At 37.8% G+C, this 18,147-nt stretch overlaps 1 pseudogene; it reads left to right on the forward strand.

The window, feature by feature from the left end:
- Positions 1-16,556: 16,556 nt before the first annotated feature.
- Positions 16,557-17,943, forward strand: LOC117723217 (26S proteasome regulatory subunit 4 pseudogene; annotated as a pseudogene).
- Positions 17,944-18,147: the final 204 nt, after the last annotated feature.

The following is an 18,147-nucleotide window of genomic DNA, read 5'->3' on the forward strand; positions in this document are numbered from 1 at the left end:
CTCAGTAAGAACCAGAACAAGTCAGTTGTTGAGAGATGTAGGACTAGAAGATGCCAGTCAACACAAAGTCTTCAGTTCTTCTCAAACTGCCTTGGTTTATCAACTCTAAGCTTGGTGCCAATATATGAGATAATCTGCCCAGAAGTTAAAAAAAAAAACACATAACAACCTTTGTACTGAATTATGCAGAACATTAAGCTTAATAGATACCGTGGTTTTAATACTACTTTATTTTGGGTGAAGGGTATTTTACAGTAACAGAGTCAACTCTTCAACTGTGGACTCTTTCTAAAGATTCACATGCTTTATGTCTTTTCACCAGCAACTTACAAATAAAGTGAACTTTACATTCTAATCACATTAACAAATTAGCATCATAAAGTGAAAGATTCCAGTCAACACTTAAAATGAGTGCATAAGGGTTGGTGAGTATCCAATACCTTCTTTCAAAAAAAAATGCATTATAGATGTTATACCAGTCAAGGTAATTGTTTTTCTCTTTCCTTTACATCAGTGAACATGAAGATGCCTTTGGGCTCTTTGAAAATAGATTGTTCTGCTTCTGTAATGGGTACCTGTGGGATTGACTGCAGAACAATACTGTATTAGGAGTCATAGGATTTGGGGGAAGCCAAGTAACATTTTCTATTGAGATCAAGATAAAAGAGCCTTTTTTGAGGAAACGTAGTAGCTAGGTACTTTGTTCAAATAACAAAGCAGGATCATTAGTCTAAAGGAAAAAAAATAGCACTGTCAGAAATTTAATATATTACACCTTTTAAAGGTAAGTAAGAAGTCAAAACCATTGTCCTAAAAACTCACAAGGCATGCTTTTCTCAGTCTTACACCAGTACTATAATTTGTGTTCTCTCTCTCTCTCTCTCTCTCTCTCTCTCTCTCTCTCTCTCTCTCTCTCTTTTCCTCTGTTTCAATTGTGGATGATCCAGACTACCTTAGTAGTGTTATTACCTTGGTCTAATGTCATTAAACTTCCAGGGGTAAAAATGATATGGTGACATAAGATCAGGGCCAAGACACTTACATTATTGTTCATGGTTGAAGTAAATTAGAGGAAGAAAGAAGAAGGAGTTCCTGGGAGCCCTATTACCTTTCCTGTTACTGAAGAGTAATACAGAGGGAGGTGGTGGTGGCAGAATGTTGGCAGGAAGTCAAGATAGGAAATTAAGACAATTGTAGTAATAAATTGAGATATAATATCTTAAATATTACTAGTATTATGAGATTAATTTAACTGTGCTATTACCTGTTTTCTCATTTGCACCATAGAAAGAGGAATAATAAAACATTTCAAATATCACTAAGATTTTTTATGTGACTTTACTTTCTTCTCCCCAAACGCTTTAATTTGAATAAGAACTTTTCCAAGCTTCTGAGTATTAAAATAGGGGAGGAGAGCTGGAACAGGAAAGGCATGAAGACAATGAGGGGTTATATTCACAGCTGTTTTTATGGGCACCTCAGGCTTAGAATTCCAGTAACCCCAAAATACTGGCTTCAGTTAATATGTTTTGCACTTCATTTTTCTCTCTCTTCTCCTTTACTCTTTCCCTGCTCCTTCCTTAGCACCTCTGTCTTCAACCTGTAATCTCCTCTCCCATTACTCTCACTGTTTCATATTCATTTATTTTATCTATCTATCTATCTATCTATCTGTCTATCTATCATCTATCTACCTATCTATCTATCATCTATCTATGTATCTATCATCTATCTATCTGTCTATTTGTCTATCTATCTTCATTTCTGCCTTGACATTTCTTCATTGATTTGATCCATAACATAGGATGACATGTCATAATAAAGTTAGATTATATTTAATTATAAATTTCTTTGAAAGATGAAAATGTTATCAATATCAAGTAACCTTTGTGTGTGTGTGCGTGTGCGTGTGCGTGTGTGTATGTGTGTAATATGGATTGTATAAGTGAGTCTACAGAGTGTATATCATTCACATTATGAAATCTCTGCAAAAATTAAAAACAGATAGTGCACCAAGAGGGTACGGAAAAGGGAATAAAAAGGTTATACACAAAGGATCTGAAGAGAACTACATGAGAATGAACTGTAGTTATCAGTTTCTGAGGTAGGCTGCTATTTGAGTTATTAAACTTGTGAGTAATACAAAGACATGTTCAATGTAGCATTTGTTAAAGTGAATGGACTTTAAAGAGTAAATAACCAGTAGGGTCTCAAGAAGGATACTACCCTAGCAATACATAGTTCCCGATATTACTGTGCTGTTTTAGCTTTTAACTTAATTGTGTCTGTATTTAAAGGCAGCCCATCTTATTAAGAAGTGACAAAACAAAGTTGAGTAGTTGCATGAGAGTGTCAAGACTGCTCACATTAATTTTTCAAGTTCTATTACTGTCTGCTTTCAAATTCTGGTGCCAGATTATATCCCAAACTGTCAGGAATATTTGTGAACATTTTTCTTTGGGAGTGTTTCATGGTATTTATTTATATGCTACATGGAGCGTATGTGAGTCCTGCGAAGATAATTTCTCAATATTTTTCAGGCTAATTGACTATTATTCAATGATCATGGTATCAGCTGACCAAGCATAACATGACAGGCACCTTTGGATTATTAAGGATGAATACAAACTCTCTGTAGTTTAACAGAGCACAGGCAGACAAAATAACCGTAACTTCTGAGAACAAATACAAATGCAATCTTGAAGAACTACAAATGCAACTTGAAGAAGCTAGTTGAATATTAATTGAGGAAGTGTTCTTGGGCACAGTCTATAGCAGTGACCTCATTACTAAGACATATCTGTCAAAGTGAACTGAAGTTCAAGCACTCCTTACTTTCTAAGATGTTTTGATAGATGATGATGATATTGCTGAACTTGGAATCACACTTTAAGCCCTAACAAACCAGAATCCACCACTTTTCCTCAATTAGCCACTTAAAGCACCACGATTAACTGTGATACGTAGAAAAATAATTTATTTAATGTTCCTGTGTTAAAAAAACATAATCTATGTTGACAATGTCAAGACTGGTCACATTAATTTTTCAAACTCTATGATATCTTCTTTCAAAATCTGTTGTCAAATTGTATCTGGTATTAGAAATGTTTGTGGATATTTTTATTTGGACCCATGGAAGAAAAGGAGAATGTTGGGAAGAGGGACAAAGAGATCCTCTCACTCACAACCTCAACTCCACCTATTCATATCTATGCAGTCCTGTCCAAGGTGTTATCTTGTACAGCACCAGATTCATCATCATCTAACGTAGACAGGTGGCCTATCGAGTGGTAGATCTCTTTCCTTTCTGACTAGTCCAGATATCAGACTTTCTCATTTCCTAGCATATGATGTCTGGAATATTCCAGTCTCTTGGGCACATGCTTTCCATAGTCTGATAACCAAAGTAAAGCACGTATCTATATATCTAAAACTCCCTGGAGATAGAGGATCACTTCTTCAGGTTTTCAATCCCAAATAGTAATTTTTTGGAGCTGTTAGTACAAAATAAAACTTCTTCAACCCCACTGTGCCTTCTGTTTTCTCTCTAGTTTTATCTGCCTGTTAAATGTGACTAAACATTAATACTTGTTTTATTCTGTCCAAAATATACATAAAATATATTTTTCTTTATTTTTTTTCTACTAGAAACACTAACAACATACAAGATATTCCAGTGGTGTTTTTTAACAGGTGGTTCAAGGAAAGTGCCGTTAATTAAGTTTTTACTTTGAGCAAATATTATGGTTCCAAGCAATGGAAAATATAATGATCTATTTTATTTCATATAGCTTGTGATGTTTTATTAGTTTTATGGAGTTTATTTCTGTGAGAATGTTTGATATAATGTTATTCAGATACAAGGAGTTGCTATTCATATATGTTAATATTGTATCTATACCTCTGTCCCCAAAATTTCTCTGTGTTATGCAAATTAGGAAATAAAATGAGAATGTTTTCTATTTAAATCAAAACAACAAAAAAGGCCACTTTAAAACAAAAATCTTAGTCCTGTTTCTTCTGAAATCTTTTGTTCTGCATTTATCTGGAATTAACCAGACACTAGACTTAACCTGTAAAAATTTTGTTCATTACCTTAAGTTAGAGCAATCCTTTTCAAAACTGCAAACTCAAGCTACAGTACCAAGTGACCTTTATACATCACCATTTAATAAATGCTTTATGCTTTATTATTTGATTTGCTATGATGTTATGGACAAGGAGAGGGAGATGAATTAAAATCATTCCCAAATAGTGACAATAGGTAATTAAGGATTGTTTAATTTTCTATTGCTCTCAGGAAAACTCCCATAACTTTGATAATACAAACCAAGATGAATGCTTCACAGCACCCCACATAATTTCAGGTAATACTTCCCAGTAGAGCAAAACAAATCAAACTGCTTGTCATCTTCTCAAAACTTTCTCTCACAATTAGAAGTTCATCTCAAGACATGCTGTTCCCTTACATGTCTTTTATCTTCTTTTACGTAGTGGAGGAGACATTTAAGTAATGTCATCTACTTTCCTCTTTTATGGTAGTAAAGGAGGCTATGGGGGTAGTGGACCAGGACATGGAAAATAGAGTAGTGCCTATGTTGGTGAAAGAAGAGGCTATATTGATGGCGATGAAAGGGGAAATTTGGTTAGAGGGAACTATAGTGGCTATGGAAAACTATAATGAATTTGGAAATTTTATTGGAAAACAGTAATCAAACAATGGATCCTCTAAATGGGAAAGTTTTGGTAGAAGAAGCTGACGACACCTCTATGACTGTGGCTATGGATTTAGAGGTGGATGTGGTCCATATGATTGTAGAAGGTTTTAAGACAGCAGAAAATTGCTACTGTTCTTAGCTGGAAAGAGAACTGGGAGTTGTGAGGAAAACTACAGTATACTTTAAAACATTTGTCCCAAATGCATTAGAGGCACTGTAAAAATCTACCACTGAAGGAACAATGATCCATAGTCAGAAATGTTAGTGCAGTTTTAAAAAGGAATCCCTTTCCTGCTCAGGACCAGAGACACAATTTGGAAAAAGTGCAGCTATTGATTAATGCAATGCAATGCCAATTAGATGTACATTTTTGAGGTGTTTTACCCATTATAATTTTTCTTTTTCTGTTTCTTTTTTTTAAATTACATTTCATATACTGCTCTATAAACTGTGATAGTGGTGCCAAAAATTTTAAAAACAGCAATTTTTTAATTTAAAAAAATGAGGTAAATGTAATTTTGTTTATCAAGTTTTATGGCTGTCAAATTTAGTTTTATTTGATCTCATTGTCCAGAATATGTAATTTTTTTCTGGAATAACCTAGAATTCTATAAATACTTGAATTGCAAAGATTCTTTTTATCAGAAATTCCTTTGAATTTGTTATGCTTTAACTAACATCTCTAACATTGAGACCTAAATGTGTTTTCTGTCTTGCTAAACAAAGGATGTTTCTCTATCCTTCGAAGCAACCCAGAAGCTCTCCTAGTAATGTTTTCCTTTTTATTTCAGATTTATTCACAGGAAAGACAGGAAACAAAAAGCAAGATACCTTCCTTCTGTTTAGCACAGAAACCAACCATCCATTAGATCCATGTCTGGGAAATGGCTGCAAATAGAAGGATTTGCTACCTTTGCTCCGAGAAGCTGTAAACTTTGGGATGTAAAAAAAATATTTGGGATAATTCCTCTACCTACTTAACACTCCAACAAAATCAAATGACATATGCTGGCCCACAAGCCCAGAAATTTTGCCAAAATGGTACTAAGGGAATCTCATAATGGATAACCACTCATCCTAAAATCAGAAGATACACAGGGAGTTCATATAACCTCCTGTTGAAATGCAGTCTTTGAATTTAGACTTTCTCTTGAATCACTGAAAGTCTAACTTAAATTCACTTGAAATCAACTCTTCACTGTCAATGGAGGAGCACATACAATTTGGTGACATAATTGAGGGGTGACCAGAATTATTTTCTCACACTTCTGTCCTCAATAGTTCCTCTTCCTTAAATGACGAATATGAAGAGTTGGTGACTTGTGAAAGTATTGATCCTTAAACACAGGGTCGTGTCCGTACCTGGTAACCCTCCTCTCAGAAATTCTCCAAAGTCCCCAAGTCCCTTGCTTGCTGCTGAAGATTTCTGAACAAAGGTAGTTCCTCCATGACTAGATTACCTCTATGTTACCTTTTCAGCACCTAAAGGTCATTCTGTCTTTTATCTGTGCACAATGCACCTGCTTTGGAAGCAAATGAAATCAGTTTCTTTGCTGCTGATTCATTTCAAAAATAGGAGAAGGAAGAACAATAGGTACATTGTGCAGAGCGTCTCTGAAAGGAGAACTTTTATAAATTGGCAATTTAGAAAATCAGTGGGTTGCAGAGGAGACACAGCAGAGATTTCAGCAACAGCAGAAGTGTCATTTGAGTACACTGTTTAATCAAACTTCTTACAAACTATACCCAGTCTTTGCAGAGTTGAGTACTTAAAGCTGAGTGATGTATTCCACTGCCTCCTACTTCCATGAGATCTAAGTTGTGTCTTTATCAAGTTCCTTTTCAAAGTAGAGCTATTAAGTTCAGAGAGCTAGAGATAGAAAGAGAGACACACAGAGAGACAGAGAGACAGACAGAGACAGAGACACACAGAGTTATAGAGGTTGGAGGATTATCAAAACATCTAAGGTCATGCTGAAAGTTAGTAGTTCATATATATGAACTTATTGCTTTCTTTAGACTCACTGTTCCTGGCTTATTGCAAAGGATGATGTGATCCACACCATTTGTCTCATGTTACCGCTGTACTGTCTCCTGACTGGTAACAACTACCCTGAATTTAGCCACATAGTTAGGAAAGCACATTCTCAGACACCTGCTTCCTAGCACTAGGAAATGACTCCTAATTGATCTGAGTGTGCACTGATAATTCCAGTTTCTCTTTGCTGATGGCTTTTCTAGGGGTAAGCATATAACCCAGTTACAGCTAATGAGAATTAGATGCAAATGAATAGGAGGACTTCCCTCCCTGAAGAAAACTTTACCATTTCATGGTCCTTCAATCTACTTTGTCTGGTGGTAGTTGGATCCTTAGAGCTGTAATAACTATCGATGGGTATGTGGTAACCAGCAGAGAGATGAAAGCAACCTGGGGCCCTTGAGTATATTTACAAGCTAATATAACCTAGAAACAGTTACCTTCAGACTTCATGTTAAGATAATTAAAAGGCTTTATAATTAAAGTCAGTATATTCTATATATATATACTACTTAAAGCATTACTACTATTTCAGGTAAAATTACATCTTATAAGTAGCACCTTGCATGCCTCCAGAGAAAGCAGGAGTCAGCAAGAGTAACTCCCCCTCCCACCTTATCTGAGGTGGTCTTTTGACTGTGCACCACAAAGGACATGTACTATAGAACAAAGGGCTTTTTTTTCAGTGGCCATGAGGACTAGTTTTGGGGTCTGTAGAGATGGTGGAGTGTGTAAACACTTGCTGAATAAAAATGAAGGCCTCAATTTGGATTTCTAGATCCCAGTTAAAATCAAAAGCTATAATTTGCAGGTTCAATCCTTGAGCTTGTATGCTGAGATTGTAGGCAGAGACAGGTGGTTCCTCAAAGGCTTGTGGACCCCCAATCATGATGCGCAGTGGCAAGGAACAAAAGACTCTATTTTAAAACAAGGAAAAAGGTAAGAACCAACATTTAATGTTGTCAACTTACTTCCAAAGCACCACACTGAGGGCCACCCAGGTTGATACTGATAACACACACACACACACACACACACACACACACACACACACACACTACACACACACACCACACACAGACTATGGAAAAGAAAAATTGTTGAACAGAGTAGGATAGATTCAATAGCAGTTCACAGTAGTTGGAGATCCATGGGAAAAATATAAAGGAACTAGTATTTCAGAAATAACTAAAAATGTTATAATACTTTGCTATAACCCAGAATAATCAGTACTATCTCCATTTTCTAGCTCCAGAATGCTTAGCTATGGAACGAAATCAATAAGTTAGTCAGTTAGCCAAATGTGGCCTGCACGCTGACTTTGTAAATAATATTCTCTTCTAGGACAGAAAATTTAGCTTATATCTGTTGTATTTTAATTGAAAAATTGAGTATGTGACCTAGGTACCATAACACCTACACAGTTTGGCATATATACCCTATGCAGAAAAAAATGACTCCTGAATTTAAAAGTCTTTTGAGGATTTTACAATCTGGAGGCACAGAGAAGCTTTGAATACACAGTAGACACAGGGAGCTGATAGTAAATACAAGGAAAAGAAAAACACAGTAGAGTCAGCATTAGAGAAGATAATAACATTACAAAATTCTGTTCATCTCCAACAACACCTCCCACTACAATAAACATTTGTATTTGTTGAACTTAGAGACAAAAATCATAGATCTGTTAATATTTGAGGACAGGGTTTTTGATAAGTTGAGCATCTGACTAGTCCTTGGCTGTGGTACTCAGGGAGGCAGCCTGAATAATGAGTGTAGTGCCCATGCAGAACTGCTCACAGGCATGAGAATATTTGTGGGTGGGGTGGTGAGAGCTTTGGCTATTCAGGTGGAAGAAAAGAAGAGAAAGATGCTGGCATGAAAAGTGATAGCTCTCTGCTTTATCTCACAGATTGCTTTTGGCCCAAAGCCTGACTGATGTTTTATCAATACCCTTCAGTATGATTACACACACTTTGGGTCTAAAATTGTTTTCCACAACTTCGCATCATCCAACATATGACAAAGGAAGAGATGGTTCATGACAATCCAAATGCTTTTGCATAAAAAGAAAAAAATATAAGAATTTCATTTTCATGTAACTTGCTTTGGAAGCTAGAGTTCATATAATGAATTCATAAAGAGAGTTTGTTATGAGAGGAATAATTTGGCCCTAAAATAAGAGGCACTTTTATTCACGTAATAATTGCCTGGCAGTTTTCAAGGTGTTCTCCTCCTTCTTTATGGCTGTATTTGTAATGTTGCCAACAAGCAGGAAGCCTGTACAGCTTGCTTCAGGACTGAAAATGGTGCTGAACTGCTTGTTGCAAAACCAAGGCCAATGTCAGAAACATGTCTCCAATGAGTAACTCTGGGGAGGCAAAGAATCCTCATATACCCTTGAACACCCCATCAGCTCCATGCCATAATTAAAATACTGAGTAACAGAAAGAGAACCTCAAAACCAGCATTGTGTTTTGATGCAAATGTTGAGTTTCTGCAAAAATATCATTTATCTCCATTTCTGAACCTCTTACTTTTGCTCTGGGTCTGGATAATGAAGATATGGCACAATTCAAGAGTCACATTAAGTTAGTCTTTCTGTCCTCATCCCAGTAGTCCAAATTCTTGTCCAAATTCAATGCTCTGAATTTGGTCCAATGACACACTGAAATAGCATTGAGTGAGAATTTTGGGGACAGTTTGAGGGAGAGTTTTGAGTGAGAGTTTTATGTCTAAATGTATTTAATCTCTGAAATTATAAATAGCTTTTATTTGTGACATAACAGACAGCTTTCTCCTTACTGCAGATATTGTATTTTTGAAATTAAGTCTGTAGAAACTTACAAACCAATTTCTAATGATCAGATTTACTAAAATGAAGTTTGCATTGAAGATTTAAGATTTGTAAGATGATTAGATCAGTGCTCAAAGACGTAACATTTTATATGTAGGGAAATATATATATATATAAATTTCAAAGGTCCTGATACTAATATTTATGCATCATTGGTGTTATTTGAATTATGTCTTATTAACTCTGTAAATTAGATGCAAATTTTCATTTTCTTTTTCGAAGAACAGATGAAAAACATAGATCTGATACTCTACCACCATTAACACAAGTGAATGGCCTTAATTTCTCAATAGAATCATTCAATATTCATTTTTTAATTTTTGCATTTACACATAATATCTCTCTGGAGGCCTCTAACAGATTCTACTGCCGCAGTCTTAATGAGAACTATCAAAGGTTACTCTGAGATGATGATCTATACTTAATTCAAAGATTTCCCCAGACATTTGTGCAGTTCGGTGCTGCTTAGAGACTTTCCTAGTTGTATTGTCTTGAAACATTTATCCTTATTTTAGCTGCATCTTTAATCATTATTAGCATAACCCCTTCATTCTTAAAGTATTTTGAGAATTAATACAAAAAATTACAGCCTCTTTAGAGAATTTAATAACTGTGTTTTTTGAGGAAGGACTGAGAGATAACTTTACATACATGTAAGGTTTCACAATAAAACCTAGTCATACTTTTTTCTTGAAACCCAAAATATTCATGTTTCTTTATGTCAAATTTCAAAACAATGATTTTTTACTTTTACAAATGTTTCCTTTAAAATGAATATAGCAATTTGATTGTGTTTAGATGACTGTTAATAATAATTGCTTTTAAAGTGTGCATGTATGCGAATTCAAAAATATTGATCTGACAGAAAAAAACTAATATAAAAGCTACTATAATCTAAACTATGAAGTTTTGGATGAACTTTTATTATTACTTGGAAGTTGTGTGAGCTTACTAAAACTGGAATACTTTGTCTTGTATGTGGAGCAATGGAAATTACATCAGCCAAGAACAAGTACAATAGTTGGTTAATTACAGTAAAAATACCCAAAGTATTTTTATATGTTTTACCTTGTTAGATGAGGCATGAAAATAAATTAGACCAGTTTAATGTAAGTGGCATATACTTTAGAGTAATTCTATGTAACTGTATTCTTATTTAAAATAAAACTTTAAGTTTAATAAAGTTCTCTACCTGAGAGGAAGCTTTTTGGATCAAAGCCAGACACTTTTGTTGCCTGTCCCCTTATACACTATCATAGATTATTCCTCACAGAGATCATGAATGCATCTAATAATTTACAAACTTTTTTAAAGTATGAGTTTTATATTATGTACTTCTGAGTTTGGCTATTTGATTCTAAGAAATTTGAACTTCATTCATTTAACTGGTGATTAATTTCTGTGTAGCACACTTTGACTTTGTCACATATTTAGACTTTTCCTAGGAAGTCTTTTTTAGTTATTACAATACAAGTTAGCTGAGTCTCTATTAATGGTTGTGGTTCATATCAAATGTTTATTTTACATAAGCTTTAGTATTTGGAGATTGCCCCCTTTTTCCTCCAGTCAAAGGCAATGTATTACGTCTGCTCTAGTGACTCATGGAAGATTCTCATCATCTACTGTCAATGTTATTTCTAAGAGATGCTTCATCCAGGATCTATGAAGTTTTACTCTGTGCATCTTCATATAAAATGCATCTAAGGACAGAGAGATTTTTAAAATGTCTAGGATGCTCTCTCTGTGTACTTCACCCTTTATAGTACAGTACTGCAACTTAGTTAAGTTTTACCTTCTGTTCCATTACCCACATTCAACTATGGTCTAAAGATTAAATAGAGAATTAGAGATATGGACAATGTTTGTTTTAAGTATTTTTATTTGTTTTAATTTTATTTTAGGGATATTGCCTTCTTACTGTGTCTAACTTGTAAAAATATTCCATGGGAGCATTTTGCCTCCTATTACATAGACTGCTTCCCATGTGTATTTATAATATTTTTGTACATGACTATAATACAAAAATTAAGAAGCAATCATCTTGGACATCATAGAAAAATTCAGCACAGTACTGTGATTCCTGGAGTAAAATAATTTACCGTTTGAAGGTAAATATTTCCTAGAAAAATGAAGTCATCAGGTGAGTGCCACTAACAGTTCCTGTGGTTGACAGCTATCAAAGAATTATTCAGGTTTCTACCATAAGCCTGTATCCTTAGTTATATATTCACTCTATGCTATGGAGTTTTCCTTCCAGGTCCACTTATCTATTGAGAGTCTCCAAACACTTCCCTCGTTGATAAGGAACATTGCTGTTCTCTGTTCTATATGTTTCAGAAACCTAGAAATCACCAAACACCGATTTTGCCCTGCCTCCTCTCTAAATAGCAATGACCTTATGCTTTTTTGTTTGTTTGTTTGTTTGTTTGTTTTCCAGTTTCTCCAAACAAGCCTGGTATCTGTCTCAAAGCAAAAATTTGTAGGATGGCTGAAGCTTTGGACACTAACTTCTTTTGCCCAGGAATTGCAGTTCTGTGGTGACTTTTATCTAGGACTTGAAACAAGCAGTTTCTTATTCTCTTACTATCTCAAGGATAAGTTAAAACCTAGATATCTCCACACTACTTCTTGTGATTGTTTTGTCTTTATTTGTGTGTGTGTGTGTGTGTGTGATTTGCTAAAGCATTTTCAGATTTTGTAGAATTTCAACTAGCAAGGTAATATTTTGTAGAGTTTGAACTAACGGTGGCGACTTGGATGACTGAAGGAAGATGGGTCAAAGGCAGAGTGGTGGCCATGGTCCTGGGGGTGGCAAGAAGGATGACAAGGACAAGAAAAAGAAATACTAACCTCCTGTCCGAACTAGAGTGGGGGAAAAAGAAGAAGAATGTTCCGCGCGCCTGTCGTGTCCCCTTCGCCCGCGAAAAAGGACACAGAGGCAGTGATCGGGTATTACTACAAATGAGGCTTTACTTGTAACAGCAGAAGCGGAAAGACGTGGAAGGGGCAAAGACAGGAAGAGGCACAGCTTAAATATACCCTAGAGTGACGTATTCACTTCTGATTGGCTGTTCACTCATCACCCAATATTACACCTCGGGATTGGCCAGTGACTTTGGCCCGCTTTCTGCCTTTGCACCAGTGCAGTTAATTGTTTACTAGTGTAGAGGACACGATGTGCGCGACATCTTGGAATGGCGCATATATCATCGCTAACCGTGGCTTCCTACATCTCCCCCTGTTTAAATTATTAATATGGAACAGCCTTTTGCCTATAAAGCACAGCACCAATCAAGATTCGAACTCAAGCCCGATCAAGCAAACTCCATCTTGGGGGAATAAGCGATCAAGAGCTTACAGCCCAAAGATTCTCCCTTACCCTACCAGGTGCAATGGAAACAAGTCCTCTGGGTGCAAGGGCTAAGGGGATGTAAAGAGGAATTGACACCCGTCCCTGTTCAATGGAGTATAGCTCCCAGGAGTGCAAGGGCTGTCAACCTACTATTCAGGTACCACAGCTATTTAGGCAAGGGCTGGCTGGACTTAGACCTCTCATCAACCCAGTGCAATGGGCTGAACCCTTGGGGTGCATCCACTGAGGGTCTCAGTCATCGGCTACTTTCTTAGCCTAGATAGTCAAATTTCAGGGGGAGAACCTTGCTCCAAGGCTGTGAGTGCTTGGGCAATAGCGGCCTTGTCACGTTTTTGTTGGGCTCTGAGCTTATAGACCAACCATTATGAACACCAATCCACAACATAGGGCTGCACCAAGCAGGCCTATCCCCACCCTTTAAGCAAGAAAGAAAAAGCAGAAGAAATTCAAGAAGTAAAATCGCCAAGGGAAACAGGGTCCATCTGCACTCCATCAAGGCTTGAAATCCGGATCTGCAATTGCTGTTGCACCTGGTCCAGCTCCCCAGTCCAATTCTCTTTTAAATAAGCAGAAAGATTATGGCTTTGAATAAATGTATCATTCACAAATCTCAGAGCTGTAATAACTGGATGTGGGGTTGCTGACATGCAGCTCATTTGAACTACATCCGTGAGCTGCTCCAGATGGGCTTGGAGCAAATCAACTCTCTGATTGACCAACAGGATGCCTGATATGCATCCACTTTCTGTAAAATGGTCAAAGCCTAGAGGTCTTTTCTGAAATTTGATTAACAACAGTAGCTGTTGTAACTTGATTAACCATGGCTAGGTCTAGTGATCCATTCCAGCATTGTGCCAAAAAGCATGTAACATTTTTACAATCCAAGATATCAGAATTATTCTGAAAGTTGGATAACATAAAGAAAAATGGGGGGTCCACACACACCGACACCAGTTGTGCAGATGCATTCTTAAACACCTTATTAATTTTAATGTTATGCAAATGGCTAGAGATATTAGATCATGTAGCTGAAACATTTTGTATTTCATGAAATACACCATTCAACAAGACAAAGGCAGATACACCTTTTTTAACATTCTAAACAGTGGCTACAACACATAATTTAATTGTGTTGAAGTAGGGTAAACTTTGAATCTTTCCTGGAGCAACAAGTACTCCAAAAAAATTTTTAAAGCTCATTATATTGGAGCAATGGCTTGCAGAAAAAACTTCTTTAGAGAAAAATCCACTAATAAAGTATCACACAATGAATATTACACACTAAAAGATTTAACCTCTTAATTTTCGTATTAAAGCAGCAACAATATATATATATATATATATATATATATATATATATATATATAGAGAGAGAGAGAGAGAGAGAGAGAGAAACATTAACCATTTTCTGAAGCAATTTTTTTTTAACAAATATCGCTTCATGGGCTCTTAAAAATTATGAATAAATTTACTACCTGTAAACATTTCACCTTTACCAGAAATGTAAAGGGATGGTATAAATATCTTTTATATAAGCATTTACTGAAATGGCAGCTGAAGAAGGCAAGTTAGGCTGTATAAATCTTAAATTTGAACTTTATTTTGGATTAATTTAATAACCCATCTTTTTTAGTCCAATGAGAATATCGGATAAAAGCCAACCTTATTCTCTAATAATTGTTACATATATTAGAGGAATCCAAGGCATCTCATTTTTAACAACCTTGAATAAAAAGGAATTAAAATAATTTGAACAGTATTTTATCAGCAGGTACAGTTATACTCATGGAGGGAAGTAGACATAATTTTAATTTCTCCAGCATAATCATAACTTTTAGCCCACAGACTGTTGTAAAGTCTTTGGGTTTTAGGTTTATCCCTCTTCTCACTAGAACAATGAAGACAAAAGACAAATTCCCTTAAGCACATTTCTAGGGCCAGGTCGGTGAAGACCCAGAACAAAAGGGAATGCTTAGCACCTGGGCTTCTGTAACTCAGTCTGCATTGTCTTAATTCAAATGTAAATGCGCTTAACCTCCCTCTGCCTGCTCTCTGAGGCTTGGCTAGGCCAAATTGTGCATTTTGGCTTTAATTTTGAACCTTAAATTTAAACTGTAAACCTTAAAAGACACGTGTTGTATCTTTTCTCTATCTAAAATCAACACCAAGTAGATTATCTTTATGCTGTAAAGTTTTGCTGCCACAAAACAAAGTATAAATTTAATGGAAAACTTGTAGCATTGTATAACTCAGGCTGCTGGCCGGTGTGCCCTGAGGACGGGCAACCAAGTAACACTCAATAGCTGTAAACAAAAGCAGCGCTGCAGCATTTGAATGTACTGGCAAGGGAACAGGCCAAGATCTAATTATGTCCCATAGTGGTATACTTATCCCCAAATCGAACATCAGTGTCAGGAGAATCAGGGTCGTCATCTTGCAATCTGGCTTCCTTCTTCACAGTCTGTAGCAGCCTTGTAGGGACCCAAATTGAATTGTTTTCACCTGTGGAATAAGCACAAACATCTCCCTTCCCGGGCCACAACAGGCCCTTAGCCAATCTTGTAGCCTCCTGTTCCTACGAGGGACAATGGCTGCATGGCACTCAGCTGTGGCATTTTCAAAGATCATCTGTTCAATTAATGGCATTGCTTGCTCCAAGCTCGCGGGGCACTCCCCGTGTGCCTGCTGGGAGGCCGCTTCCCAGGGCAGACTGTCTCCCACTTCTGCCTGTCTTTCACGCCACGCTCCCTTGCTCTTGCTCTGCCGGGCTGCAAGCCGCCACAGGTAGCAGAGCGCAGACGCTTCCCCAAAGATTCTGTCATATAGGAGGGTCCTTTTGTCCTCCACTCTCTCTCCATCCACCGGTGAAGGGTCCATTAGCTTAATGAGCTCTGCAGTAGCCCTTGTTCCTTTTGAGTACTCTATCTCCCCAGGCTCTTTGGCCTGACCCCTAGGCCCTTTGGCCTGATGCCGGCTAACATGCCCTGGTTCTGGTATGCTAGAGTGGCCCTCATTCTCACAACACAAATAAGTTAAAAACAAATGCAATGCAAGCAAGAGGCTAGCTAGTGGAGCGGCCGCAGTGAGTTTAAATCCGCTTGCCACAAATGCTTCCACCCCAGGCATATCTTCCAGAGGTGTACCTCGATCCTGTAGTCTTTTAACCCACCCCAAAACTTGGGGGCCTCCGAGTCGCCTTGAAACTCTCGGGTTTTGGCTCTAGTTGTTCCACGTGCCTCTCGTGTCCCCTTCGCCCACGAAAAAGGACACAGAGGCAGTGATCAGGTATTACTACAAATGAGGCTTTACTTGTAACAGCAGAAGCAGAAAGACACGGAAGGGGCAAAGACAGGAAGAGGCACAGCTTAAATACACCCTAGAGTGACGTATTCACTTTTGATTGGCTGTTCACTCATCACCCAATATTACGCCTCGGGATTGGCCAATGACTTTGGCAGGCTTTCTGCCTTTGCACCTGCGCAGTTAATTGTTTACTAGTGGAGAGGACACAATGTCCGCGCCATCTTGGAATGGCGCATATCACCGCTAACTGCGGCTTCCTACAGAAGAAAACAAAGGGACCAGATGCCGCCAGCAAACTGCCACTGGTAACACCTCACACCCAGTGCCGTCTGAAATTACTGAAGCTCGAGAGGATAAAAGACTGTCTTCTCATGGAGGAGAAGTTCATTAGAAACCAGGAACAGATGAAGCCGTTAGAAGAAAAGCAAGAGGAGGAAAGATCAAAAGTGGATGATCTCAGGGGGACTCCCATGTCTGTAGGAATCTTGGAAGAGATCATTGATGATAATCATGCCATTGTGTCTACATCTGTGGGCTTAGAACACTACGTCAGCATCCTGTCATTTGTAGACAAGGATCTGTTGGAACCAGGCTGTTCAGTCCTACTCAACCACAAGGTGCATGCTGTGATGGGGTGCTCATGGATGACACGGATCCTCTGGTCACAGTGATGAAGGTGGAAAAGGCCCCCCAGGAAACCTACGCAGTTATTGGGGAACTGGACAACCAGATCCAGGAAATTAAGGAATCTGTAGAGCTTCCCCTTACCCATCCTGAGTATTACGAAAAAATGGGGATAAAGCCCCCTAAGGGGGTCATTCTCTACGGTCTGCCAGGAACAGGTAAAACTCTATTGGCCTAAGCAGTAGCGAACCAAACTTCAGCCAGTTTCTTGTGAGTGGTTGGCTCAGAACTTATTCAGAAGTACCTAGGTGACAGGCCCAAGCTTGTTCGGGAGCTCTTCCGGGTTGCTGAAGAACATGCACCATCCATTGTATTCATTGATGAGATTGATGCCATTGGGACCAAAAGATACGATTCAAACTCTGGAGGTGAGAGAGAAATTCAGCGAACAATGTTGAAACTGTTGAACCAGTTGAATGGATTTGATTCGAGGAGAGATGTAAAAGTTATCATGGCCACAAACCGAATAGAAACTTTGGATCCAGCACTTATCAGACCAGGCCGCATTGACAGAAAGATCGAATTCCCCCTGCGTGATGAGAAGACCAAGAAACGTATCTTCTAGATTCACACAAGCAGGATGACGCTGGCTGATGATGTGACCTTGGATGACTTGATCACGGCAAAGGATGACCTCTCTGGGGCTGACATCAAGGCAATCTGTACAGAGACTGGCTTGATGGCCTTGCGGGAACGCAGAATGAAAGTAACAAACGAAGTAACAAATCTAAAGAGAATGTTCTTTATAAAAAACAAGAAGGCACCCCTGAGGGGCTGTATCTCTAGTGACCCATAGTCATCTTCAGGGATGGGATGCTGCCCCGAGGAGTCCATTTTCCAGTTAATTTTTGCTAGTAGAGAGCCTGTATCGTGGAGGATGCCGTGCAGGCTGTCTCCATCTGTTGTTGGTCATTGTGCCGGGCTGCTCTCTGCTCCCAATAAAGGATTGTCCTGGTTTGCTTTCAAAAAAAAAAAAGAATTTGAACTAGCAAGGTAATTCAGTAAGTAGAAGTCTTATATACAGGCCTTGATTCCCATATGATGGTAAGTGAGAAATGACTCCTGAGGATTCTCCTTTGACTTCTACGTGCTCACAACCAAATTTCAGACATCAAAATAAAAACATTACAAATATTTTAATTTCTGTTTATATGTCATCTATTCACCATTATCT

This window comes from Arvicanthis niloticus, chromosome 18 (genome assembly GCF_011762505.2).
Source record: "Arvicanthis niloticus isolate mArvNil1 chromosome 18, mArvNil1.pat.X, whole genome shotgun sequence".
Classification (NCBI taxonomy): Eukaryota; Metazoa; Chordata; class Mammalia; order Rodentia; family Muridae; genus Arvicanthis; species Arvicanthis niloticus.